Raw genomic sequence first — 26,492 nt, 5'->3', positions numbered from 1 at the left:
GAGGTAACCCACCATCTTCAGACAATCATGTCAAGGATCCGTATGACCAGCATGATTGTCACCATTGATGAGGACTTTGATCACCTGGCTAAGACAGCTTGTCCGCTTCCTTGCTGAGAGTGTTCTTTCCCCTTCCAGAACAGTCCATCTTGGAGGGAAGTTGCTGTGCCCAGCCTGCACGCAAGAACTGAGGAGTTACGCCCCCTCTGAGGCAGAGTGTCTACATAAATTATTTGTCATTCCTCCATGCAGATTTGTCTCTTCTCCTTCATTTATTTGTGGATATGTTATTGCATCCTTTATTTATATTGGCATGGACTTGTGGGTATTTACACTTGGGTCACGGTGCAATAACACTTCTTGATTTTGTTGCTCACACTGTTCCAGCATTGCCCGTTAGGAGCTCTTCCATTCAACTCCTGTAGCCCTTTGACATAGCCCATCAATCTGAGGTTTGTTTTGGCATTTTATTACTACATTTTAGTACAAGATGTTCTAGTCTCATCTTGTATATTACTGGCCCCAGCTCTGGAATCCACCAGTTCTCCAAGGAACCCTGGTTCCTTTCATTGAAGAAGCGTATTGGAAACCGAGATCTGAGCATGAGATGTGCTTATAGCTATTGAGGTGTTGTTGCTGCCAAACCCTCTCAGCTCACAGAGGAGAAAATATATGTGCATATATTAACCATGTATATATGCATATCTAAAATACTTCTCTAGGTAGCCGTAGAAATCTACACGGGGCTAAACATCAGTTCGTACCAATGTCTCCAACTCAAATCTAGCACCGTGTGGGTCATCCCAGCTGCCTCCTCTTGCTTCTGTAACCTCCTAATAGTGAGAACCCTGGCTCCTACCATCTGCTATCCATGTATTTAATTGTTCAATTTTCAGTATACATGTGCTGTGGTTTGAATGTGTTCCCCAAAAGTTCATGTGTTGAAACTTGACCCCCAGTGAAGCAGAGTTGAGAGGCAGGACCTTTGAGAGGTGATTGGATTAATCAGTTCATGGATGAATGAGTTATGCCGGGAGTGAGTGAGTTCTCAGAAGAATGGGTCTGTTGTAAAAGCGAGTCTGGCCATCTCTTGTAAGACCCTCACCATCTGATGCCCTGTGCCACCTGGGACTCTCCAGAGGGTCCCCACTAGCAAGAAGGCCCTCACCAGATGCAGCCGCCTGACCTTGGACCTCCCAGCTTCCAGAATGGTAAGAAATAGATTTCTTTATAAAGTACCTAGTCTTAGGCATTCAGTTATAGCAACAGAAAACAGACTAGGACAATATTATGGTAGTGTCAGAACTGTTAACTCACACCTCACTGGGAGACAACTTTGTCAGCTAGAGTCCAGTGCTTACGTACTGTTCCTTTGCCTTTAGTCTTACAGACTCCACTCATTCTGAACTAGGTCAGTGCTGTTCCCCCACTCCCTTCAGTGAGGATGTCCCATGCATTTGTAATACAGTTAGATGGTTTTGTCACATTCTGGATTCCATCCTGAGGTCCTTGAGCTCCCTAAATGGTTTTTAAATTTGCATACAATGGGGTGTATTCTTTGTACTGTAAAGTTTCACTGGTTTTTGGTAAGTTTATAATATCACACATCCACCAATACACTATCATACAGAATAACTGCCCTAAATAATCTCCCGTGCTTTAGCTATTCAGTCCTCCAGCCCTTCCCACAAACTCTTTACCACTGATCATTTTACCAGCACAATGGTTTTGCCTTCTCCAGAATGTCGTATCATTGGGGTTATATAGTGTGTAGTGTTTTCTGCCTGACTTCTTTCACTGAGTCTTATGCTTTTAAGATTTATCAGGAATGCGTTTCTGTATCTATTGACCACGTGGTTTTTCTTTATGTTTATTGTGGTGAATTCCATTGATTGATTTTCCATTGCTAAACCAACCTTACATTCTTGGCATAAACACCAGTAGGTCACAGTGGAGTTTCTTTTTTATATATTGTTGGGCATAATTTGCTAACATTTTAGTTGAGAATTTTTGTGTCTACATTTAACTAAGGACAGAGCAGAGTGAAATATTTAAAATGTTGAAAGAACTCCACCAACTTCGAGTTCTATATCCAGTAAAATTATTCTTCAGTGTAAGGGAAACATAAAAATGTTCTCAGACAAATAAAGATGGAGAGAATTAATCACCAGCAGACATGCTCTACCAGAAATATTAGAAGAAGTTCCTTAGGAAGAAGGAAATTATATAGGTCAGAAACTTGAATCTATATAAAGAAACTAAGTGTTTGAGGATGAATAAATATAAAATCCTCCCCCCCTTATTCTTAGTTGATCTAAAATACAACTGTTTATTAAAAGTAATAATTATAATGATATTGGGTGATTATAGCATATAGGTAAGTAAAACAAATGACAGCAATGTGGTAAGGGATGGGAGAGGATTGGGAATATTCTGTTACAAGATACTTGTAGTGTATGTGGAGCAACATAGCGTTATTTGAAAGTCGATTTAGATGAGTTGTAAGTGTATATTGCAAACTCTAGGAAAACACCTTAAAAATTTTTTAATAAAAATTGATATGCAAAGAAAAGAAACATATGGAATGTATACAGAAAGATGTAAGATGCTCAGTTAAAACCAGAGAAGGCAGAAAAAGAATCGCAAATTGTGTTTTCATCTTCAACCAGTTTAAAATACTTTCTAATTTCCTTGTTCGTCGTTTCTTTGACTGGTGGGTTATTCAGATATCTGTTTTCAGTTTGTAAATATTTGGAGATTATTCAGAAATCTTTGTATTATTAATACCTGATATATTTCCGATTGGCCAGAGAACATTACCATGATGCAGTGAATCCTTCAAATTTATTGGGAATTTTATTTTTTTTTTTGAGACGGAGTCTCGCTCTGTCACCCAGGCTGGAGTGCAGTGGTGCGATCTTGGCTCACTGCAAGCTCCACCTCCCGGGTTCATGCCATTCTCCTGCCTCAGCCTCCCCAGTAGCTGGGACTACAGGTGCCCACCACACGCCCGGCTAATTTTTTTTTGTATTTTTTTAGGAGAGACGGGGTTTCACCATGTTAGCCAGGATGGTCTCGATCTCCTGACCGTGATCCACCCAACTCAGCCTCCCAAAGTGCTGGGATTACAGGTATGAGCCACCGCACCCGGCCGGGAATTGTTTTATGACCCAGAATATGGCCTATTTTGGTAAATTGTTTGTGTGCAGATGAAAAGAATGTGTATTCTCCTGTTGTTGGGTGACATATTTGATAAATATTAATTTGGCTGATAGTATCCTGCAAGTCTTGTCTGCCTTTACTAAGTTGTCTATCAATTTGTTCTATCAGTTATTGAAATGAGGTGTTGAAATCTCTGACTGTAATTGTTGGTTTGTGTACTTCTCCTTACATTCTAGCTGTTTTTGCTTCATGTATCTTGAAGCTTTATTAGGCGCGTACATGGTTAGGGTTGTTAAGATCTCTTGATGAACTAATCCCTTTATTATTATAAAATAATCCTCTTTATTTCTTACAATGTTACTTATCTGATATCTACTTTGATATTGTAATAGCCACTCTGGCCATCTTTTGAATAGTGCGATGGTATATATTTTTCCATCTTTTGATTTTAAACCAATTTTGTATATTTATATTTAAAGCGTTTTTCCCTGTCAGCAACATAAAGTTGAGTGTGGCTTTCTTATCTAATCATATAATTTCTGCCCCAGTTGAATTGTTTGGGCCATTAGAACATGATTGTGATTATTAATATGATTGGGTTTAAATCTATTATCTTACTTTTCTTCTTATATTTGTTCCATCTGTTATTTTTTCTTTCTTCTGCCTTCTTTTGCATTGTGTTTTTAATTCCATTTATCTTCTTTGTTGGCTTATTAGCTATAATTCTTGTTTTTTCTTTTATTTGTAGCTTTAAGATAAATAGTATGTATCTTTAACTTACGCAGTAATGTGATATTAAAATAGCATCTTTCCATCCCCTCTCACACCTTTTTTGCTGTTGTCAAACATTTTTAAGCCTCACACATTTTTAAACCTCACACTTTTTTTTTTTTTTTGAGACAGGGTCTTTCTTACTCTGTCATCCAGGCTGGAGTGTGGAGTGCAATGGCACGATCATGGCTCATTGCCACCCTGACCTCTCGGGCACAGGAAGTCCTCCCACCTCAACCTCCCGAGTAGCAGGAACTATGGCACGTGCCACCATGCCCGGCTACTTGTTTGTATTTTTTGTAGAGAAGGGGTTTTGCTACATTGCTCAGGCTGGTCTTAAACGCCTGAGCTCAAGCAATCCGCCCGTCTCGGCCTCCCAAAGTGCTGGGATTACAGGTGTGAGCCACCGTACCTGGCCAACCTCACACATTTTTAAACCTCACAATACATCATTAGGTTTTTTCTTTTCGTTTTAAGCAGTTGGTTATCTTTTAAGGATATTTTTAAAGTAAGTTTTTAATATTCGCCCACATATTTTCCATTTCCAATACTTTTTATTCCTTTGTCCAGCTTCAGATTGTCCTTCTGTCCGACGACTGCCTTTAACATGTCATATGACATTTGTCTACTGTTGATGAAATCTTTCAGTCTTTGGATTCCTAAAAAAGTCTATTTCACCTCCATTTTTAAAAGATGCTTTTCTCGGGTATAGAATTCTAACACTTTTTAAAAATCTGTTGGTACTTTCGGCCTGGCGCAGTGGCTCACGCCTGTAATCCCAGCACGTTGGGAGGCTGAGGCGGGTGGATCACAAAGTCAAGAGATTGAGACCATCTTAGCCAACATGATGAAACCCCATCTCTACTAAAAATACAAAAATTAGCCAGGCGTGGTGGAGCATGCCTGTAGACTCAGCTACTCAGGAGGCTGAGGCAAGAGAATTGCTTGAACCTGGGAGGCGGAGGTTGCAGTGAGCCGAGATCGCACCACTGCGCTCCAGCCTGGCAACAGAGTGAGACTCCGTCCAAAAAAAAAAAGAAAAAGAAAAAAGAAAAAAAGGAAAGGAATCTGTTGGTACTTTAAAGAGGTTGCTTCATGGTCTTCTCACTTGCATTGTTTCCAATCAGAAATCCATCCTTATCCTTATCTTCATTACTTTGTATGTGAAGTTTTCCCTGCCTCTAGTTGGTTTTAAGAAATTTCGCTTTAACACAAGTTTTGAGCAGTTAGATTATAATGTGACTTGGTGTTTTTTTTTAATATTTCTTGTGCTTGGGGTTTATTGAGATTCTTGGATTTGTGGGTTTACCTTGTTCAAATCCTTGTTTTACAACTTAAAGTGCCTTAATATTACACACGCATTAGGGCACTTTAAGTTGTCCTGTAGCTCACTGATGCTCTGTCCATTTTTTAAGTATTTTTTTCTGTGTGTTTTATTTCGTACAGTCTCTATTGCTGTTGCTGTGTCTTCAAGTTCACGCATCTGTTCTTCTTCAATGTCTAATCTGCGGGGATCCCATCCAGTGTACTTTTCACCTCAGACGTTGTAGTTTTCATCTCTACAAGTTTAATTTGTGGTTTTTTTTTTTTGAATCTTCAATGTGTCTCCTCCTAATACTCACTCTTTTCTTTACCATTTTGAACATAAAAATATAGTTACAATAATTGTTTTAATGTCCTTTTCTACTAAATCTACCTTCTTTGTCATTTCTAGATCTGTTTCTATGGATTAATTTATATCCTCATTTTGGGTTACGTTTTCTTTTTCTTTTTTGCATGCCCACTAATTTTTGATTGCATGCCAGACATTCTGAGTTTACTTTGTTAAATAATTGACATTTTTGTCTTCCTACAAATATTCTTGAGCTTTGTTCTGGAATGCAATTAAGTTACATGGAAACAATTTGTTTCTCCCAAGGCTTGCTTTGAACTTTTCGGGCAAGGTCAGAACAGTTTTTAGCCTAGAACGAGTTTATCTCCCCTACTGTGGCAAAGCCTTCTGAGTGCTCCACTCCACGTCCCATGGGCCATGAGATCTCCGCTCTGACTGGCGGAACAGGCAACATTCCTGCCTGTGCGTGAGCTCTAAGGGTCACTCCTGCTTCTCTTTCTGATGGTCTTTCCCTGGCCTTGAGTATTTGCCTCTCACACCTGCACAGATCTGTACACACCTAGATACCGGAGGAGGAGCTTCCACGGACTGTTGGAATCTGCTGTAAATTCAGCTCCTTCGTCTCTGATCCATTCACACCTAGACACTGGAGGAGGATCTTCCATGGACTGTTGGAATCTACCGTAAATTCAGCTCCTTCCCTTCTGATCCATTCACACCTAGATACCGGAGGAGGGTCTTCTGCGGATTGTCGGAATCTACCGTAAGTACAGCTCCTTTCTGTCTGGGACTCCGTCCTGTAATTTATGGCCATCTTTGCCTCGCGGCCTCCCAGCTGTGTTTCCTCAGCTGTAGGAAACCGTGGTTCTGCCCGGATTCCTTTTCCCTGTGCTGCATCCTGGAAACTATCTCCTGGTCATGAGCTCCGGCAGCTCTAGGTCTCAACCTGTTTGTTTCACGTCTCTCAGGGAGCACTGCACCACGCTGCCGGAGACCAGGCTCTGAAAACATTTTGCTTCACATATTTGCCTGTTTTTTTCAGTTGTTTCATGGGGGAGAGTGAGTCTAGGTTCTGTTCCTCCCGCGCTGTTAGTGGAAGTTTTCAGAACTGGCCTTTTGAAAAACTTCCCGGAGACAGTCACAAATGTTCCGTAGTCACTGGGGCTTCCCTTTACAATGCCGATGTGGCGAATGCATGTGGTGTCGTGTCAGTGTGATGCACCTGTGTGGTGAGTGTTGTCTGTGTATCATTTTCCACAAACATAGATTTTGGTTCATGCCTGAGCTCTCTGACTGATAACTGTCTTAAAATTAAGAGGAAACCCTTTGGAGTTAGTGTGCATTTCTGGATTTGTCTTTTTTTTTTTTTTTTTTTTTTGAGACGGAGTCTTGATCTGTTGCCAGACTGGAGTGCAGTGGCGCGATCTCAGCTCACTGCAAACTCCGCCTCCTGGGTTCAAGTGATTCTCCTGCCTCAGCCTCCTGAATAGCTGGGATTACAGGCGCCCGCCACCATGCCCAGCTAATTTTTGTATTTTTAGTAGAGACAGGGTTTCACCATGTTGGCCAGAATTGTCTTGATCTCCTAACCTTGTGGTCTGCCCGCCTCGGCTTCTCAAAGTGTTGGGATTACAGGTGTGAGCCACTGCACCCAGCCTGGAAGTCTTATCTTTCTTTGCTGTGCAGGTTCCCACCTTCACTTTTTATTTAATTTTTTTATTATTTTTTATTTATTTATTTATTTTTTGAGATGGAATCTCGCTGTGTCCCCAAGGCTGGAGTGCAGTGTCCACGATCTTGGCTCACTACAACCTCCGCCTCCTGGGTTCAAGCAATTCTCTTGTCTCAAACTCCCAAATAGCTGGGACAACAGGTGCACGCCACCACACTTGGGTAATTTTTGTATTTTTAGTAGAGACGGGGTTTCACCATGTTGACCAGGCTGGTCTCGAACTCCTAACCTCAGGTGATCTGCCCACCTCAGCCTCCCAATGTGCTGGGATTACAGGCGTGAGCCACCGCGCCCAGCCTCACCCTCACTTCCAATGCAGAGTCCAGCACTTGCAGCTGGAACCCACCAGGCCAGGAGTGGGAACACCGGGAGGCGCTCCGGGCCCCAGACCTGCCATATTTAATCCTGGCTGCACAAACGCAACACGTTCTAACTCGAAAGAGGTTCATTTATTACAAGTGAATGGCATGGCAAATTACTGCAATAGAATACTCAAATATTTATTTTATACTTGGTCAGTTATTTCTGGCACATCTTTTAGGGTCATTGCTCGTTCCTGTTTTATTTTGGTTGTGCTTGTCTGAAGGCATTTGCCCCCAGCTGGGTGTCATTCAGACCTCTTGCCTCTCTTGTCTTCTCAACAAGACTCGGTGACATTTGCTCTCTGCAAGTGCACGGCAGCGGAAAATACTGTGGTTCGCAAGGCAGGGAAAGTGGATTAGGCTCGGTCGTTTATTCTCCTTCTTTCCTTCTTCCTTTGCACATGGGTGGCTGGGAAGCAGCTTCGTTTCTAAGGGCAGGGAATGACCACAGCAGTGGTAAGAGCAGCAGCTGAGGCTGAGCCAGACCATGAGCATTCCCTCCGCCAGCCGTGAGAGCGCCTCTTTATCATGGAGAAAGCAGCATCAGAGAGGCCAGCTCAGAGGACAGCGCCGATTCTCCGGGGCTCGGGCATCCCTCAGCTCCAAGCCGATTTTCCGGGGCTCGGGCCTCCCTCAGCTCCAAGCCAATTCTCTGGGGCTCGGACCTCCCTCAGCTCCAAGCCGATTCTCTGGGGCTTGGGTGTCCCTCAGCTCCAAGCCGATTCTCCGGGGCTCGGGCCTCCCTCAGCTCCAAGCCGATTCTCCGGGGCTCGGGCCTCCCTCAGCTCCAAGCCTGGGTGCTGCTCTTCTTGTTTCTCTGTTTGGCCTCAGCCCAGCATTGGGTTCGTCCTCCTCACTGACACTTGGCCACTGTTGTCACCACTCTGCAAGGCCCCTCACCTTTGTCATTCCTCTTCTTGGTCCTTCAAATCCTCATTCCCAACTCCAACCTCCACTCCCCTGCCCCGCCGTGTGCGGCTGTCCTTGCTGGTGTTGTCTCTTCCCTCCTGTTCTAGAGGAGTGTGTGTCTCTTTGTTTGGACTCTGATTTCGCTTCCTACCATGGTGCCAGTGCCACATCCCATTCCCACATGGCGTCTCCAAGACCCCTCCCTGCTGCATGGTGGATTAGCTCCTGTGGGCGCCACCGTGGGCACCCTAGCGGGGGTGCCAGTGCCACATCTCATTCCCACATGGCGTCTCTAAGACCCCTCCCTGCTGCATGGTGGATTAGCTCCTGTGGGGGCCATAGTGGGCACCCAGTGCGCTTTGCCTGACCCTCCCCAGGTGATGGACATGGAGTGTCCCGCTCCTGCCGGCCTCACTGAGCCGTGGGCACGTCCCTGTGTGGGCCCTGTGTGGCTGTGGGAGGAGTCCTTGGGGGGTGGGTCCTGGAGAGGACTTTGCCGGGCCCTGGCATCCCTACCTCTCAGGGCCAGGCCGCTCCCCAGGAAGGCTGCACGGTTTATGCTCCACGAGTGACCCCAGGGCTCCCCTATGCCCACGTTCCAGCCACACCTGGCACGAGCCAGTTTCCTACATTTTGGGAGCTGGGGGGTGTGACGTGCTGCCTTCTGCAGAGTAAGCTGCATTTCCGGCGTTTTGGCCCCTGCGGGTGATCTGCTCACATGCGGATCCTGTCTCTGGGGCTGTGGCCGATTGCCTGAGGTTCAGCTGTGCCCACTGCCCATGTGGAGGGCTGTCTGCCCCCATCATCACCAGAAATGAATGTCACAGTGAAAATAAATCTGCTTGTCACACTGGGGGCCATTTTGACAGCAAACTCCATGTCTAGCAATTTCTCTTAAAAATACCCTGTGTGAGGGAATGATGCGCATTTGAATGACTAGTTCTTCACTGCTGTTAATGAGGAACACGGAAGCTCTGCGTGTGCTGATGTGGAACCACCTCCGAGCCAGTAAGTGAGAAAACTCGCGCGCAGGTGTGGCCCCACATCCGGAGGTCCATCCACACGCCATGGGCTCCAGGTTTGGCCGGATGCTCCCTGGACAGAGCTGCAAATCAGAATCCACAAGTACCTGCAGGGGCCTCAATAAAATAAAGACTGAAAAACAACTGGAAAAAAATATAAATCTTAGCAAGTCTTTGCAAGTTGGAGCTGGAAGACGTGGCCTTCCCGTGGTCTCCGGAGGACGCTGCCTACCACTGGTCCCCATGGGGGACTCGCCCACACCCCTGGCCATTTTCAGTGTCTGTGTTTGTCTCCTTGTCGGTGCATGGTGACACCTCACCGACCTAAGTACACAGATGGGGGCAATTCCCTGATGGACCCAGGACACCGACACTCACCCGGCCTCAACGTTGCGATGTTTCCACACAGCTGAGGGGCTGGCAGTTCTTCATGGTGCTTTTTGACTTAAACATGTTTTTAGGTTGGATGCAAGCACGTCTACCCATCTTTTCCTTTGTGATTTCTGCCACTGGCATCCCCAAATTTATGTAGTTATTGACTTCCACATGAAAATTCAATTTAGGCCAGGCACGGTGGCTCATGCCTGTAATCCCAGCACTTTGGATGGCTGAGGTGGATGGATCACGAGGTCAAGAGATCGAGACCATCCTGGCCAACATGATGAAACCCCGTCTCTACTAAAAATACAAAAATTAGCTGGGCGTGGTGGCGTGCACCTGTAATCCCAGCTACTTGGGAGGCTGAGACAGGAGAATCGCTTGAACCTGGGAGGCAGAGGTTGTAGTCAGCTGAGATTGCAGCATTGCACACCAGCCTGGGGACCTAGCCAGACTCCACCTCAAAAAAAAAGAAAAAAGAAAAAGCAAAAGAAAATTCGATTTAACTGAAATGTGTTTCCCTGTGTGCTGAGAAATTGGAACACAGCTCCATCTTGTTCCAAGCAACCAGGTGGCCGTGCTCTGTCCTGCCCTGGCAACAAGCCTGCCCCGACTCCCAGATTCCCGGCCGCAGGGCTTCCTGTAGCAGCTCTGCTCCCTACCTGTGCTTGCCCTCGCTCAAACCAAACGCAGTCCTCTCACACATTTATTTCTGGAGCTGAACTCGAGTCACACTGGCCACATGCGAAGAAGAAACACCCTCTGCAGCCCGGTCACAGCCCCACCACCTGCTGCATCCCTGGGAAGATCCCCAAGGCTCGCCGGCCAGCACCCCTTCTGCGGCACCACTGCCTTCCCGGGTTCTCAGGGGGTCTCACTGCAGTGATAATGGGGCAAATCCTTCAAAGGTTGAAGGGCCCACTGGGGATTTCTCAGCAGCCAGAGCTGCAGGCCCACACCCTGGGGCCAGGCTGCAGAGCCGGCATGTCCGAGTCCCAGCTGAGGTCCAGCCAGCCGTGGCCCACCTGGACTTGGGGGGTCTCAGCCTGTCATCTTGGATGCTGGGTGTCACGCACTTGTCTGGCCTGATCTGTCACCAGCCGTGTGGAGTCCGACTAGAGAGCCTTGGCCCCGAAGGGTTTTCAGAAGCCACCTCCAGTCTCTCGTCAGCACGGGACGTGCTAACCACTGAGCCCAGGCTTGGAGACGATGCCGCCGCTGTCTGAATATGGAGCCACTCGGCACAGACTGCCTTGGATGGCACGACTCTAAAAATATCCCCAAATAGGTGGCCTCCTGGTCATGCCCTCCGAAGAATGGAGCTCATGTCTAAACAGGAATGATTCCATCAGACACGCAGGAGGCAAAGGTGAGCATCACACTATCACTCCCCACGCTACTGGGCTCAGGAGGCCAAGTCCGAGTGCCGAGGGCACGGCCACCCCCACACCCGCTTCCCGTCCGCAACCGTCTGGGCTGCATCTGTGCTGTTAGTTGAGCAGAGGGCTCAGCCTGAGCCAGGACAAGCTCCTCACTAGCATCCCCGAGAGTCACCAGAGCCCAGGACAGGGTCCAAGAGAGGCACACTGAGTGTGGTGGAGGGTTGGGGCTCCCCGGAGCCTCAGAGCATCCCTTCTGCTCAATTCAGGGCAGTGAGTGGCCTTGGTTTGGGCCCCTGCACCCTGGTCCTGGTCACTGCACAAACCCCCAGCCCTCGCTCCTCTGCTCTGGCCATGAACCACTGCAGGGCTGTGGCTGGAGCAGGACACGCCAGGCGGACCCTCACATGCCAGCAGCCTCCGGGCCCACCCGTCTCTGTGACAGAGACTACCAGCAAGGTGTGCAGGGCCCGGGGCTCAGGGCCAGGCTGGGGCCACAAGGCACAGGCCAGCACCTGGTTCACCCAGAGCAGACGAGAAGCCTCAGGAGAATGTGGCACGGGCTACGTACGGGGTCAAAGCCGGGGACTCCAGGGTGTCACGAGGCCAAGGTCTGTCTCCACTGATAGGGAAGACCCATCTCCCGGGCCGCTGTCTGAGCCCCAGTGCCCTGGCCTCGGGTTCTCTATCTCAAATCCCTTCCTGCTGCCAGGGCTCCAGCAGCCCCAGGGCCCAGCCTCCAGCTCCGTTCTTCCTGAGTCCTGGGCAGCTCCATGCAGCGGGTGCCGTTGTGCAAGGAGCTGACACGTGGGGAGGCAGTGGCTGGTGCCCAAGTCCTGGCACCAGGGCACTGGCCAGGCCAGGGCTGAGCCCAGGGGAGGTTACATGGTGTCCAGAGGCCTCTCGGAGTGGCCAGGCCTCTGAGGCGCCGTCCCAGGAGACACATGCATCTGAGTCGCCGTCCCAGGAGACACATGCATCTGAGGTGCCGTCCCAGGAGACACGTGCAGGCCGGTTGCCGTGCAGGGCCCCCAGGAAGCCCCGGCCACAGGTCTCCCACGCCACCCTCCACCCCGCCTCTCTCCGCATCCAAGATCTTCCAGAGGACATGAGAGAACATTTAAAATACTTTGGTGCAACAGAGACAGATCAGCCCCAGAGCACTTGACAACATCCTGTTCTGTCCTGTCTGTGGCAGCTCTGGCCATGTCCCTGGCCCCCACCCCGTGTCTCCTGGCGCTATGGCTGCAGACAGGTGTGTCTCTGACTGGTTTCCTCTGCACGGTGTTTTGAGAAGAATTCAATTAGTTTTAATTAGTACAAATTTAATCAATTTTAATTAATTTTAACTACCTAATTTTAAGTCTTTAGTTAAGAAAGGCAGGGTTTCACATAAGAATTACAGATTTCAAGCTTCTCTTTAAAAGTTGGAAGCATCAAACACCCAAGCCCGGGCGCTGGTGGGGAGCAGCAGGGGAGGACGAGCTGCTGACGAGCGGGTCTGGCTCAGAGCAGCGTCCACCCTCGGCCCTCACAGGCCCCGCTGCCCGCCAGAGCTTGAACTTGCAGTCTTGGGTCGCCCGGTCTTTCTGTCTGCTGTGGAGGTAGAGACGCTGACGTTCTCAGCTTAGGAGTCTCAGGTCTCCCCGGACCGCAGGCCGTGAGGACCTCTGCTGGTCATCCCCGGGGTGGCTGCAGCCACCCTCTTCCGGGGACTGGAACGGGAGCATCCTTGTGGCCTGGAGGGGACCCTGCTGGTGGCCGCCCGATGTTCAGGCCCCTCTTTCCAGCTCTGTGTGCCCCACCCCAGCTTCTGTTCTCGGCTTTGACCTATGACCTCCGACCTTCAGAGGATTAGGGCGGGGGTCTCCCTGGAAACCTCAGAGGATTGTCTGTCCCGTGGTCACCTCCCGGGTGTAGACCTTGCTGCATGTGCACCGTGGCCACCTCCCGGGTGTAGACCTTGCTGCATGCGCACCGTGGCCACCTCCCGGGTGTAGACCTTGCTGCATGCGCACCGTGGCCATCTCCCGGGTGTAGAGCTTGCTCCATGCGCAGCGTCGCGGTGATGTCACTCACTGGGCCCGCAGGGACCACGTGGATCCTGCCTCAAGGTCCGCGATCCCCTCCCGGCACCTCCAGGACCGCGCATGGGCGGCAGCCGGCCCCTCGGCTCCTGCGGAACTCTGCGCGGGTCGCTTTCTGCCAGCGCCCGCGGTTCGCGTGGAGCCCACCCTGCTCGGGAGGCTACGGTCCCAGGGCCTAGGCCAGTCTCAGGCACTCCCCACGCGGGCCGCCCCGCCCCGCCGCCCTCCTGAGTCCCAAGTGCCCGGGACGGTGGGTTGGCCTGCAGCCCCTTAGCCCCTGCGCGCTGCCACGCAAGCCCGTCCCCTTTCGCCGCCGCCGCCCCCTGCACCTCCGTTCCCTGCAACCCGCGTCGCCTGCATGGCCACCCAAGCCGGTTCCCCTTCCCCCCACAACCTCCCTGCAACCCCCTGCAACCCCCGCCGCCCCTGCAACCCCCGCCGCCCCTGCAACTCCCACCCCTACCCCCACCCCCACCTGCAGCGCTGCCGCCCCCGCCGCCCCCGCCCTCCCCGCCGCCCCCGCCCTCCCCGCCGCCCCCGCCCTCCCCGCCGCCCCCGCCGCCGCCCCCGCCGCCCCCGCCGCCCCCTGCGCCGCCCCCTGCGCCGCCCCCTGCGCCGCCCCCTGCGCCGCCCCCTGCGCCGCCCCCTGCGCCGCCCCCTGCGCCGCCCCCTGCGCCGCGAGGCTGCTGGGCTGGGACCCGCGGAGGCTCCGGGCGCCGCTCGCCCCCTGGTGGCCACTCCCCGCGTTGCGTCGGGGAAACCCGAGGCCTCCAGGCGCGCACAGGGCGGCCCCACACAGAACCTGGACGTGCTCCTGGGCGCGGGGTTCGGGAAACATCGACCCAGGGAATGGACCGAAAGTACCGATGTCGTCAAAGGGGCTGCTTCTGGGGAGAAGGCGAGGGGCCTCGCCATTGAAGCCGGGAACAGGGCCCGCTGCTGGGACTCAATGAATCTGGACAGTTAAAAGCAAATAAAATAGGAAAAACCGAAACCGTAAGAGGAAGATTCACTTGTCAACTTGTCATAACAATAATAGTAAAAATGATAGCACAGCAGCTTTAGTCACCACAGCCAAGCGGAAGGAGATGTCCAAATGTCCATCCATAAATGAAAAATCAAAATGTGGAGACGCACACAGGGAGGATCGCCGGCCTGAAAGGAAGTTTCCACGCCGCTGCCCCGTGCAGGGACCTGGAGACAGGATGCTGAGTGCCCCTGGCCAGGCACAAGAGGACGCCCACTGTGCGTGTTTCCACTTAGAGGCCCCGCAGTGGCCAAACCCGGCCAGAAAGTGGGATGGGGGCGCAAGGGATTGGGAGGGGGGCGCGGGGGATTGGGATGGGTGCGTGGGGGATTGGGGGGGCATGGGGGATTGGGATGGGACGTGGGGGATTGGGAGGGGGCGTGGGGGACTGGGAAGGGGGCGCAGGGGGACTGGGATGGGGGCGCGGGGGGATTGGGGGTGAGTGTCCTGGGTGCAGAGCTTCAGTTTTGCAGGACGAAAGAGTTCTGGAGATGATGGGGGTGACGGCCGCACAACAGTGTGAATGTCCTTAATGCCATTGAAGTGTGCAGTTGAAAATAGTTAACATGGTACATTTTATGTCTCTTTTACCACAAAAAAATACAAAATAATAACAGCAAGGCCTAGGGCTGGCACTGTGATGGGCCGGGCTGCCTCCCGCTGAGCCGTGCCCCCTGTGGCTCCTCTGGACTTTATCCCGGGGACCCTCATGGGCTGGAGGGAGGATGTGGCCTGGAGTCGTGTCCTTCACACAGCACCATGACCCTTGCACAGGTCCTAAAGGTCAGCGGCTCCCGTCCCCTTAGGCCGGTCGGAGGGATGCGCTGTGCCTGGAAGGACCAGTAGAGCTTGCAGGGCAGGACCCAGCCCCAGCCTCTGCTTACAAAACTGCACCCACGGCAGCAAAGGCCCCTGCCCTCCAGGCCCAGCCTCCAGCGAGGCCCCCGCTCCGGTCCTGCCCCAGCCCTGAGCCTGGCCACCTGCCGCCCGGGTGGAGTCTTGTTTCTTCTCAGCATCGGTGCTGATTCCTCCAGGTGAGCGAGATAGTGGAATCTGCCCCCTGCGATTTGCCAGGAGGAAGAGCTTCCATTGCGCGAGGTCTTGTGTAAAAGTGAACACATGGGGGGCGCCACGGAGAGCTGGGGCTGGCACTGCCCTGGGTGCCCTGTTCTGGGCGAGAGGCCGTCTGCTCTGCTGGTGACCGTGGATTAAAGCACACAGCCGTCGTGTGTTTTGTGCAGTGTCCTCCTATCAGCACAAACGCAGGGACAGGGTGGACGGGCGGACCAGCCCAGAGACTCCCGTGTCAGGTCAGACTCATGGCCCAGGAATGACCTGCAGGCTCTGCATTAGGGGTCTGGGACCACACCCAGGGCCAGGATGAGACTGGCCCCAACCCACTAAGACCCGCTCCACTCCGCTGAGACCAGCCCCTCTCTGCTGGGGCTGGGTCTGTCCCGGGTGCCCTGTTCTGGGCGAGAGGCTGTCTGCTCTGCTGGTGACTGCGGATTATAGCACCTGCTTATGCCTCTTCCACGTGGTCCCAAGACCCGGGCCTGGGTAGGAACTGGGCGTCTCTGCACATTTGAGGGCTGCGGTCCTGGCCTGGCCTGAGCCTCCAGGTGGGTGTCGCTCTCCCCAGGGGCTCTCCCTGGGGCCCCCGACACAACAGCCACCAATGTCCACACTGCCTGCTGGTGGCACAGCCTGTGGGTCTCCCTGGAGTGGACAGGAGGGCAGTTTTGTTCTTTCCCTGGGGCACTCCTGATAGCTGGACCAGCCTGACTCCTGCTGCTCAGGCTGGGAGGGAGGTCCTGAGGCCAGGATGTAGCACCCTTGGGCAGACACAGATGCAGCAGCAGCAGCCCAGCCTCTTCTTTGGCCCATCGCAGATCTCTCTGGTCTGACAGTGGCCTCACCCACTCCCTGGGGTCATCACTGTCTCCTCCTGAGGAGGCCGTCAGTCCCCACCACACAGCCAGCCCCGTGGAGCGGCGAGACCGTGGGTCAGACACTCGGGCGGACACCTTTTGTAGAAAAGCAAATTCCACCCCATGCTCTGAGGAACGCACCTGAAACAGCCATAAGGAGGCCGCACAGGAAGCCGAGGTCTCAGGCCAGCGCGGCGGCAGAACACGCGGTGGTGTGGGTCCATCTCCACACTGCCCTAAAGTACGGACAAAAAGGCGTGGACATGCAGGGAGGCGCAAACCCCAGTCACGGCGGGGCCCTTCACTCTGGCAAACTTGACACATATCCCAGACAATGCATGAATGAGGCTATCAGAGATTGAAATCCCACTATTTGCAATTTAGATTTTATTCATATAAAACACGATGTGCATAGAGAATATGCATTTTTCGAAAGCCCATGAAAAAGTTTAAAACATAACCCAAAACCAAGCCACAAATCGAAGCTCAAAACAATTTCACAAAATGAAAACCTGCTTAGGCCACGTTCTTTGATCTGAACTTTATAAAACGACATATTAAACCAACAAACAACAACATCTGGCTACTAGAAACGTGTGAATCATTCTCTGTAATGAGTCATGAGTCCAAGAGGAAATCAAGCAAAAATCACGTCCTACGTAGAGGCTGACAGCAACAAGTGTAGTGACACAGCGTCCATGGGCCTGGCCAAAGGTGCCCCGTGAGAGGAATGAATTATTAAATGGTTTATTATTCCTAGTTTTATTCAAATTAAAGGAACATAGCAGTTAACTCAGAAACTAGAACAGAAAAGGAACAACAAAGTCAACAGGAAAAAGAAAAAATAATGAGAAAAGCAGAAATTAATTAATTGGAAAGCAATTAAAACTTGATTTTTTTTTGTTTTTTTCCTTTGAGATGGAGTCTCGCTCTTGTCGCCCAGGCTGGAGCGCAGTGTCTCGGCTCACTGCAACCTCCACCTCCCGGGTTCAAGCTATTCTTCTGCCTCAGCCTCTTAAGTAAAACTTGAGTTTTTAGATCCAAAAGGTAGCTCCTTGAAAGAAAATAAGAGGAACAGAGAGTGCAACCAACCCAGGCGCAACTGGGACTGTGAAGAACAGGAAAGGGACTAAGACGAGGGGGAAGGTAGAGGAGGAAGTGGGTGTTGTGGGGAGGAGAATGGAGGTGGGGGCCAGTGCAGAGAAGGTTGGGGAGGGTGGGGGGAAGGGTTGTGGGGAGGCGGGGGCGGGGTGGGGGGCGGTGGTGGGAGGGAAGGGGACAGAAAGGCAGAGGAGAGGGGAGGAAGGCAGAGGAGGGAGGCAGGGAGGGGAGATGGGTGTGGGGGGAAGGGAGGTTGAGGAGAAGGTGGAGGAGAGGAGAGGGGTCTGCAGACTGCACGCCCCTGCACTACTGCGTGTGAAAATTGAGAGGGAACGCCAGTCATCCAGGAACACGTGAATACTGAAACATTCAGAAGAAGACGATGAAATCTGCGTGCAACAAAACCACGGAAGCCCGGGGCCTGCAAGACCAAGCCTCCCAGCGGGGCTGCTGTGATCCTGAACCGTGGATGGAGAGCTGGGCCTTGGCTGGGAGAACTGAGCTCCATCCTGCCCAAATCTCCCTGTTTATTTCATGCAGTTCCATTCTGGATCTAATAAGACCGTGTAGTCAAGGAAATTCCAGCTGGAGAACCAGCCCTTTCCACATGGAAACGTTCACTTGCGCTTATGGACGGGGTGGCAGGTGGCCCATGGGAAGAAGGGAGCACAGAAGACCCCGTCTCCATGGGGTCTGGCATACGGGGGCCTGAGGTGTCTGTGGGGGCTGGAGAGAACCAACAGCTGCCACCTGGGGACACAGTCTCACGTGACACTTTGGGGCTCAGAGGCCTCAGGGGGCAGGAGGCGCCTCCCCAGGAGGGAAACACCCCAAACCACGGAGGTGACCAGGGCGGTGCATGGGGTGTGGGAGAGACCAGGAGGAAGTGCCAGCCTGGGCTGGGTGGGCAGGAGCAGGATGCACAGCAGCCCAGGAGGGGCTGGGATGGGGTGGGTGGTACCCCACACTGACCCCCACTGTCCACTTTTGGCCAATCCTGCAACATCCGCATGTGCCAGCCTGGCCAGGGAGAGACAGTTCGCAAGATGCCAGAGAGTTCGGGGCTCTGCAGCCTGGGAGGGCTGCCCTGGGGCTAAGAAGGGGCAGAGATGGGGGTCTCTGTGGGGACAAGATGTGAAGGAGGTCACATGGAGACCTACGTGGCTGGAGCATACTGGACCTGTACCCCATCTGCAACCAAGAGCCACAGTGTGTGCCTGGCTGTTCCCTCCCCACTGTCCACCACCCCCCACCTGTCCTCCTCCCCACAATCCGCCACGTGTCCCCCTCCCCACCACCAACCACCTGTCCCCTGCCCCTCCCCCACCACCTATCCCCCTCTCCACCACCTCTCCCCCTGCCCCTCCCCCACCACCTGTCCCCCTCCCCACCACCCACTACCTGTCCCCCTGCCCCTCCCCTGCCACATCACTGCCCTTTTCTCCCGAGGCTGAGGCCATTCTGGGTTCTCCCTTGTAACCAGCTGAGGCCTGGACTGTCTCCCAAGAGACACGAGAGGGCTTGGAGCATTCGACTTGCTTCCAGGCCTTTCCCCCACTTCCAGCAGTGCAGGCTTTTAAAAAACAATTTTATTGAGGTGCAATTCACATGCCATAAATTGCACCCATTAGAAGCAGTTGTTAAACATGTCTGACAGATGAACACAACCATTAACCTCTACCCCCATCAGACACAGAACAATTCCACTGACCCCGAGCCTCCACCACAGGCACCTGCTCACCTGCCTCCTTCCAGGACGGAGCCTCCCTCCCCCACAGATGGACTTTCCCAGGCTGGACTCTGGCCCCCCAGCACGAGGGTGCTGAGACTCACTCAGTTGTTATTTCCTTTTAGTCTGAGTAGTCCCTGTTGCGTGGATGTACTGCGTGTTTATCTTTCATCCCATAATGGATATTCGGGTTGTTGCCAGTTTTTAGCAGTTACATGGGAACAGGGTACAACCCCTGTGCGTGGGCTTTTGTGGGATCATGCATTCACATCTCTTCAGCAGATGCCTAGGAGTGGAACTGTGGTTCATAAAGTAGACACATGTTAAACTCCACAAGAAGCTGCCCCACTGTTTTCCAAAGTGTTTGTAACATTTCACATCCCCATATACTGCTCCACAACCTTGCCAACACTTAGTATTGTCAGCTTCTTAAATTTTAGCCTTTATAGTAGGAGTGGTTTGGTACTTCAGGCCTTAATGACAAAGGATTATGATATTTATGATATTAGGTACATTTTCATGTCTTATTTAAGTGTTCAAATCTTTTGCATATATATATATATTTATATTTATTTATTTTAGACAGAGTCTTACTCTGTCACCCAGGCTGGAGTGCAGAGGTGAGCTCTCGGCTCATTGCAACCTCCACCTCCCAGATTCAAGCAATTCTCCTGCCTCAGCCTCCTGAGTAGCTGGGACTACAGGCACCCGCCACCACACCAGCCTCATTTTTGTATTTTTAGTAGAGATGGGGTTTCACCATGTTGGCCAGGCTGGTCTTGAACTCCTGACTTCAAGTGATCAACCTGCTTCGGCCTCCCAAAGTGCTGGGATTACAGGTGTGAGCCACTGTGCCCGGCCTCTTTTGTGTATTTTAAGAAGTGGGCTATTTTCTTATTACTCAGTTGTAAGCATCACTTACGTGTCTGGATACAAGTCCTGTATCAGATACAAGGAATATGAATGTTTCCTCCCAGGTGTGGCATTTTGTTTGCTTCCTGTGTCACTGGACACAGATCTACAAGTTTGACAGGGTTAGCTTTTAGTTTGGGTCTCAAATTAGTGTTTGTGAAAGGGACGTGATAAAGTCTGATGTTCATCTTCCCCTGTGGATATCCAGCTGTTCCTGAACCATGTGATATAGAGACCACCCTTTCCCCAACTGAATTACGTGGACACCCTTGTTGGAAATCTGTGGTCCATGTGGGTGGTCCTATTGCCGGACTCCACCAGCTTCCCTTGGTCTCCATATCTCTGAGCTCTCCGACGTCACTCTTCTTAGTCACAATTGTTCTGGCTATTGTAAGTCTTTTGCATTTCCATCTCAATTCTGAATCAACATCTCAATTTCTAAAAAATAAGCCTGTGAGATCTCTGTTGGATTGCACTGAATCTATGGATCAATTTGGGGAGAATGTTCACCTTAATAATGAGCCTTCCAATTGTCAATGAAAAGAGTCAAACTATGTAAAATATATGAAGAGATTTATGCTGAGCCAAATATGAGTGACCATGACCCTTGACGCAGCCCTCAGGAGACCCTAAAACATGCGTCCAAGGTGACTGGGCACAGCCTGGTCTCATACATTTAAGGGAACATGAGACACCAATCAAATACATGTAAGATATACACTGCTCTGGTGTGGAAAGGTGGGACAACCTGGTGGGGGCTGGCTTCCAGGTTACAGGTAAAGCTAAACATGTCGGGATTGGCAATTGGTTGAAAGAGTTATTATCAATAGAAAGGAATGTCTAGGTTACAGTAAGGGGTTGTGGAGATCAAAGTTTTAGCAGCAGATGAAGTCTCTGGGTCGCAGGCTTCAAAGACTAGATTCTAAATGATTCTTATCAGACTTAAGGTCTGTGTTGAAGTTGAAAGTTGGTTGGCTTTCCCTGAATTCCCAAAGGGGGTCAGGTATAATGATGAGTATCCATCCCTCCCTTCCCCTCATGGCCTGAACCAGTTTTTCAGGTTAACTTTGGAATGCCCTTGCCCAGAGGAGTGGTCTGTTCAGAGGGTTGGGGGCTCAGAAGTTTATTTTTGGTTTACACAATCCATGAACAAGGTCTGTCTCCCCCATTTGTTTAGCTCTTCACTAATTTCTCTCAGTAATGTTCTGCAGCTTTCGGTATAGAGAACTTACACATTTTTCATTAAATGCATTCTTAGATATTTTCCGATTTTCAATGGCATTGTAAATGCTGTTTTTCAAATTCTGTCTTCCAATTATTTGTTGCTAGATTATAGAAGCACAATTACTTTTGTATATAGACTTAGTATCTCATGACCTTGCTAAATGCCCTTATTATTTCTAGTATTTTTGATAACCTGTTAGGATTTTCTGCCCTGACAATTGCATCATCTGTGAACAGAGACTCTGCCGCTTCCTTCCCAATCATTTTGTCTTCTAACGTCATGCTTAGGTTTCTCGGATAGCTTGCTTGCAACCAAGATGCATGCCTGTGATTGTGGCGGAGCTTGATGCAAACCTCCTCCGACCCCAGGATGTTCCTGTAGCTGGACATCACTCCACCTGTGGGCAGGAGGGTTATCACCTCCAAATTCTGGAAATGAGGACCAGGCAGTGTAGGCTTCAAACTCCACCTTGCACTGGCCAGATTTCCACTGGTTATTTTAATGTTTTTCGAACACTCTTTTGTTAGATGACATTATTCTAAACAGCTGCCTGTGATTCCAAAGAGGTTCAAACCTCCCCCTTTCCCTAGTAAAGATGGGCTATTTAAGCATGATTTTGTGGAAGTCTGGCTGTAGGGAGACTTGGGGACATCGGGATTCAGTGTTCTGCTGCTGGGCCAGGCACGGCTCAACTGGGAGGGGCTGGGCCTGCTGGGGCCGCTGTCCGGGGCCCCAGTGGGGCTCAGCATTCAACTCCATGCCCAGAGGACCACGTGGGACACCCTTCCAGGGAAGAAGTGTGGCAGGCACAGGCCCAGGTTAGCCCCACTGCTGTGACAGGCTGTGAGGGACCTGCGCTCACTTGGGGGATGCGGAAGCCAGGAGCTCCTGGGCTCCAGGCAGGCCAGGGACAACGCTTCTTCCTCTGGGCTTTGCTTCTCCACTCAGCCGCCACAGGGCTTCTGGCTTCTGGCTTCACAGAGAAGATGCTGAGGACGGTGGCCCGGCTCAGCCTCTGAGAGGATGGGGGCCACAGCTGCAGGCAGGCCTGGGCTTGGGGCTAGTGCTGGGAGGCCTGACACAGGGGCATCCATGTCAGTCCCCCTTCTCCAGACCTTTGGGCCCCTAGGCCTTTGTGATGGGCCACCCCTGGCCGCTGGGAGTGTTAGGAGGTCAGCTCGTGGAAAAAGTGGGGGCGAAGGCCTGGCGGGAGTGGGGGCTGGAGAGAGGGGCAGCTGCAGCAGAGACCCACTGGCCAGCAAGCGAGGCAAGGCATTTACAGGGCACACTGCACCTCTACCAAGCAGATTCAGATGGGAGCAGAAGCACCTGTCATTCAGCAAGGTGAGACTGGGGAGACGTCTGGAAGTGTGGGAGGAAAAACTGGCTGAGGCCATGTGCAGGCCAGTTCACTGCACATACTGGGGTGTGGCAGGCCGGTCCGCGCCCGTCTTCCTGCATATGGGGTGCCGTGTGCATGGGAGCATGCATGTGTATGTCTCTGTATCTCTGTATGTCTGTGTCATGTGTATGTCTGTATGTTTATGTCTCTGTATCTGTGCATATGTCTTGGTGGTGTCTGTACGTGTGTGTATATATGGGGAGGGCTGTTTTTGTGTTGCTATAAAGGAACACACAGACTGGGTATCATAAAGAAAATAGGTGTAATTGGCTCACGGTTCTGCAGGCTGTACAGGAAGCATGGTGCCAGCATCTGCTCCTGGTGAGGCCTCAGGAAGCTTCCACTCATGGTGGAAGGTGACGGGGAGCCAGCGTCACATAGCAAGAGTGGGAGGAGGGGAGGGCAAGGGGGGGTCCCGGGCTCTTTTAAACAACCTGCTCTTGAGTGAGCTAACTGAACAAGAACTCACTCATCACCAAGGTGATGGTGCTAAGCCATTCATGAGGGATCCGTCCTCATGATCCAACACCTCCCGCCAGGCCCCACTTCCAACACTGGGAATCACATTCCAACATGAGATTCGGAGGGGAGAGAGAATCCAAACCACATCAGTGTGTGTGCGTGTGTCTGCGCATGTCTGTGTCCATCTGTGTGTGCACGTCTCTGCACGTCTGCGTGGATCTGTGTGTCTCTGTGCATGTGTGTCCATGTATTAGCATTTGGTCCAAGCCTTGCTTCCAGAGCCACAGCCACCACAACAGCACCAGCTGAGGGAAAGGGCTGCTCGAATGCCACTGCCTCCCTATGCTGACGGGGACCTTAACCACAGGGACAGCCCTGCGTCTCTCCAGCCAAGGCAGAGGACTGGCCGGTTGGTCTCAGAAGGCAGTGGGTGGGCAGGGTCCTCATTCTCTGGCAGAGATTTCTTGGGCCTGGACTATGGGTGCTAAGGCTGCCGGGGAGTGGGGGCCCAGGAGCTGGGGATGGGGCACTGCTGTGGGGTGGGCTGCAGAGCCCACCCGAGCCCCTCCAGGAGGGGAAGGGGTCTCTGTGGCCTGCAGCCCCCAGACACCACTGTATATGGCTGGAGCCTACAGGCTGGAGGGCTGGGATCCACACTGCTGGGCCCCTGCTGATCCCTCCAACCCAGGGCTTCTCCCAGGGACCAGCTCTCCCTCCCATCCCTGACGCTCAGGCACTTAACTTTGACAAACCGATGATGAAACACGCAAGGACGGGGACCGCTGGAGGCTCACGAGGGCCAAAGCACAGGATCCATTCCCAGATGCCAGTGTCACTCCCAAGTCACCTGCGTTTGTAAGTCTCTATTTTGGGTGGAGCCCTCTGGAAGCCCACGCCCCACTGTCTGTGGCCACTCCTCACAGTCCTCAATGGAGGTTTCTGTAAGTTCTTCACGAGTCTCCTGGCTCTTCCCTCAGAGCAGCTGCCTCCAGATTACAACTGCCAAGTGCTGTTGGTGGCGGAAGCCCCACCTCCCCACTCCGAAGCAGCTCCTGCAGGAAACCTGGGCCTTGTGTGGCTGGGGAACTCCCAGGACTCCTGCCACACAGGGGGACCCGAGGGCAGCTTGGGCAGGCCCCTTGCGGCCAGGGGCGGATTCGCTCGGCTCCACCTGGCCGGAGAGACAGGTGAGGGACCGGTCTTTGTGGGTCCTGCGGCATCCCCTTGGGGCTGTGGCTCCCTGCCTTGCTGTCTCCAGGCGGGAAGTGGGTGGGAGCCATCCTTCTGTGGGAAGGAGTCTAGGAGCCCCGCTGCTGTTCATCCCCACTTCCCCTCGGCTTCCTGGCCTCTCCTGCGTGTAAAGGGAGCAGGCTGCCCTGGCGAGCTGGCCCCATGGCTGGCTCCTCTCTGCCTGGAAGGAAGGAAGGGCCCCTCCTCCTCCGCGTTGCCCCTCCTGTCTTCCAGCAGGGCCAGGTTCTGCCCACCCATGGAGAAGGCCAGTACAGGGGAGAGAGCCAGGGCTCCCACGAAGCAGGCGGTCCCTCCAGGCGAGGCGCTCCATCCTGTAGTGTTCCCTTAAATTCTGCAAGCTACCCCAGATCCCCCATTTCCAGCCAACAAATCCTTTTTAAGTTCCTTTGAGATTTGTTCGTGTGGCTTGCTACACTCAGGACTCTGGAAAGAAGGCCCAGGCCAGAGCTTTGGGCAGACGGCCATTTAGGGCAAGGGCCCTGTGTTGGCTTCTTGGTGGTGTTGCCCGGCTGGTGGGCAGGAGAGCCAGAGCATCCCCCCAACACCAGGAGGCAGGTCGCGGATTGTGCTGTCTACACTCCGGAAGGGGTACATTCCAGGGGCTGCTGCCCCAGACTCACCCCTCACCTGGGACCCGCACTCTTGAGCTGTGGGTACCACGGTGGCCGTCCCCTTCTGTTCTGTGCGGCGGACTTCCTGGCTCCTCCTTAGCCTTGGGGCCCCCACAGCCCTCGGCTTGGCTTCCCTCCCCATAGCCAGGCCCTGGATAACTCCAGGGTAAAGGGACCCTGAGGCCCCCCACTTCCCCCCGTGTCCTGCACAGGCCTTGGGCTTTCGGCGGTGCTGTCTGCTGCAGCCCCACGCCTTCCTGGGAGAGTGGCTCAGGCCCCGCTTCCTGAGTGTGACTGCGCTGCCATCTGCGAGGCCTGCGCGGGTCTCCCCCGGGCTCTCCCTGCTGGGATGGGGACTGGTGGCCCCGGGCCACGTCCTGAATCCGGCTTGCTCCTTGGTGCAAGCCCGTACAGGTCACGGTCAGGCAGGAGGGCGGGCGGCGGGGTCCTGGGGGCGCCGAGTTCGGGACCGTGCGGTCCCCAAGAGCAGGCTGTGCGTGTCCCTGTTGGAGCCCCACGAAGGCGGCCCAGGGCCACCCCTGAGGGCGCGTGGGCCCGACCCGCGTCCCGGGTCCAGCTTGCGGCCAGGAATGCAGGTGTTTAAGGGTGCCAAAAGGAAAACGCACAAGGCCTCGTCGGGGGGGGGGGGTCAGGAGGGGGGCTAAGGAGGGGACCGGGGGTGTGAAGAACGCGGGGGAGAGGGATGGCAGGGTGCCCGCCCGAGGGACCGACACCTCCGCGAGTGGCACCCCAGGATGCTGACGCCGGCGGGGGTGGGGGCCCGAGGGGCGGTCGGGGTCAGGGGGCGGCCCCAGGGGTAGGGCCGCAGCACGAGGGGCCGCGTGACCCCGGCGGTGACCGGGCGGGGAGAGGCCGGCGCCGGGGCTGGGAGAGGGCCGTGGGCGGGCGCGGCCGCGGGTGGGAGGATGCCCCGTGGGGACGCTCCTACCGCAGCGCCCGGCCACGCGCGAGGCCCCGCCCTCAGGACGCGTTCGGTGGGACGGACCCGCCCTCCCCGCAGCCGCGCGCCCGCCGCGCCGCCTTGTGGGCGCTGTAGTCCCGGAGTCCGCGTGCGCGGGGCCGGGTCCGGGAGCCCCAGGGCAGCCGCCCCGCCGAGTCGCAGGTACTGGTGGGGAACGGGGCCACGGGGCCGCGTGTCGGGGGCTGCGGGGTGTCTCGGGGCCTTGGGGTGAGTGCGGGGCGCGGGCCGAGGTTTGCAGGGCCCTGCGAGGTGAGTGTGGGGGCTGGCGCTGGGGTCCGCGGGGCTCCGGGGAGGGTGCGAAGGCTTGGGCCGGGGTCTGCGGTCTGCAGCCTGGGGTCTGGGGGGCCCTGGGGAGGGTGCGGGGCGTGGGCCGGGGTCTCAGCGGGGGTCGCGGTGGCGCGGGCGCCGTGGGCTGCGTGCCGGGCGCCTGGCGGAACCGTTGCTG

The 26,492-nt window shown here is 53.3% G+C and overlaps 1 protein-coding gene across 8 annotated transcripts in view; it reads left to right on the top strand.

The window, feature by feature from the left end:
- The first annotated feature begins 5,950 nt into the window (after positions 1-5,950).
- SLC19A1 (solute carrier family 19 member 1) overlaps positions 5,951-26,492 on the top strand; it is a 48,334-nt gene continuing 27,792 nt past the window's right edge. Inside the window, exon 1 of one of the 8 annotated variants that reach the window (XM_031005105.3) lies at positions 5,951-6,308. The gene's annotated coding sequence lies outside the window, so the exon portion shown is untranslated. Of the gene's footprint in view, positions 6,309-24,186; positions 24,391-26,009; positions 26,255-26,492 lie in introns of those variants that run through there. The other 7 variants (XM_031005108.3, XM_055373742.2, XM_031005107.3 and 4 more) reach the window with 7 other exon arrangements.

Source organism: Gorilla gorilla, chromosome 22 (genome assembly GCF_029281585.2).
Source record: "Gorilla gorilla gorilla isolate KB3781 chromosome 22, NHGRI_mGorGor1-v2.1_pri, whole genome shotgun sequence".
In the NCBI taxonomy this organism is placed as follows: Eukaryota; Metazoa; Chordata; class Mammalia; order Primates; family Hominidae; genus Gorilla; species Gorilla gorilla.
The sequence above is the reverse complement of the archived record's forward strand: the minus strand, read 5'-3'. Positions and strand labels throughout refer to the sequence as shown.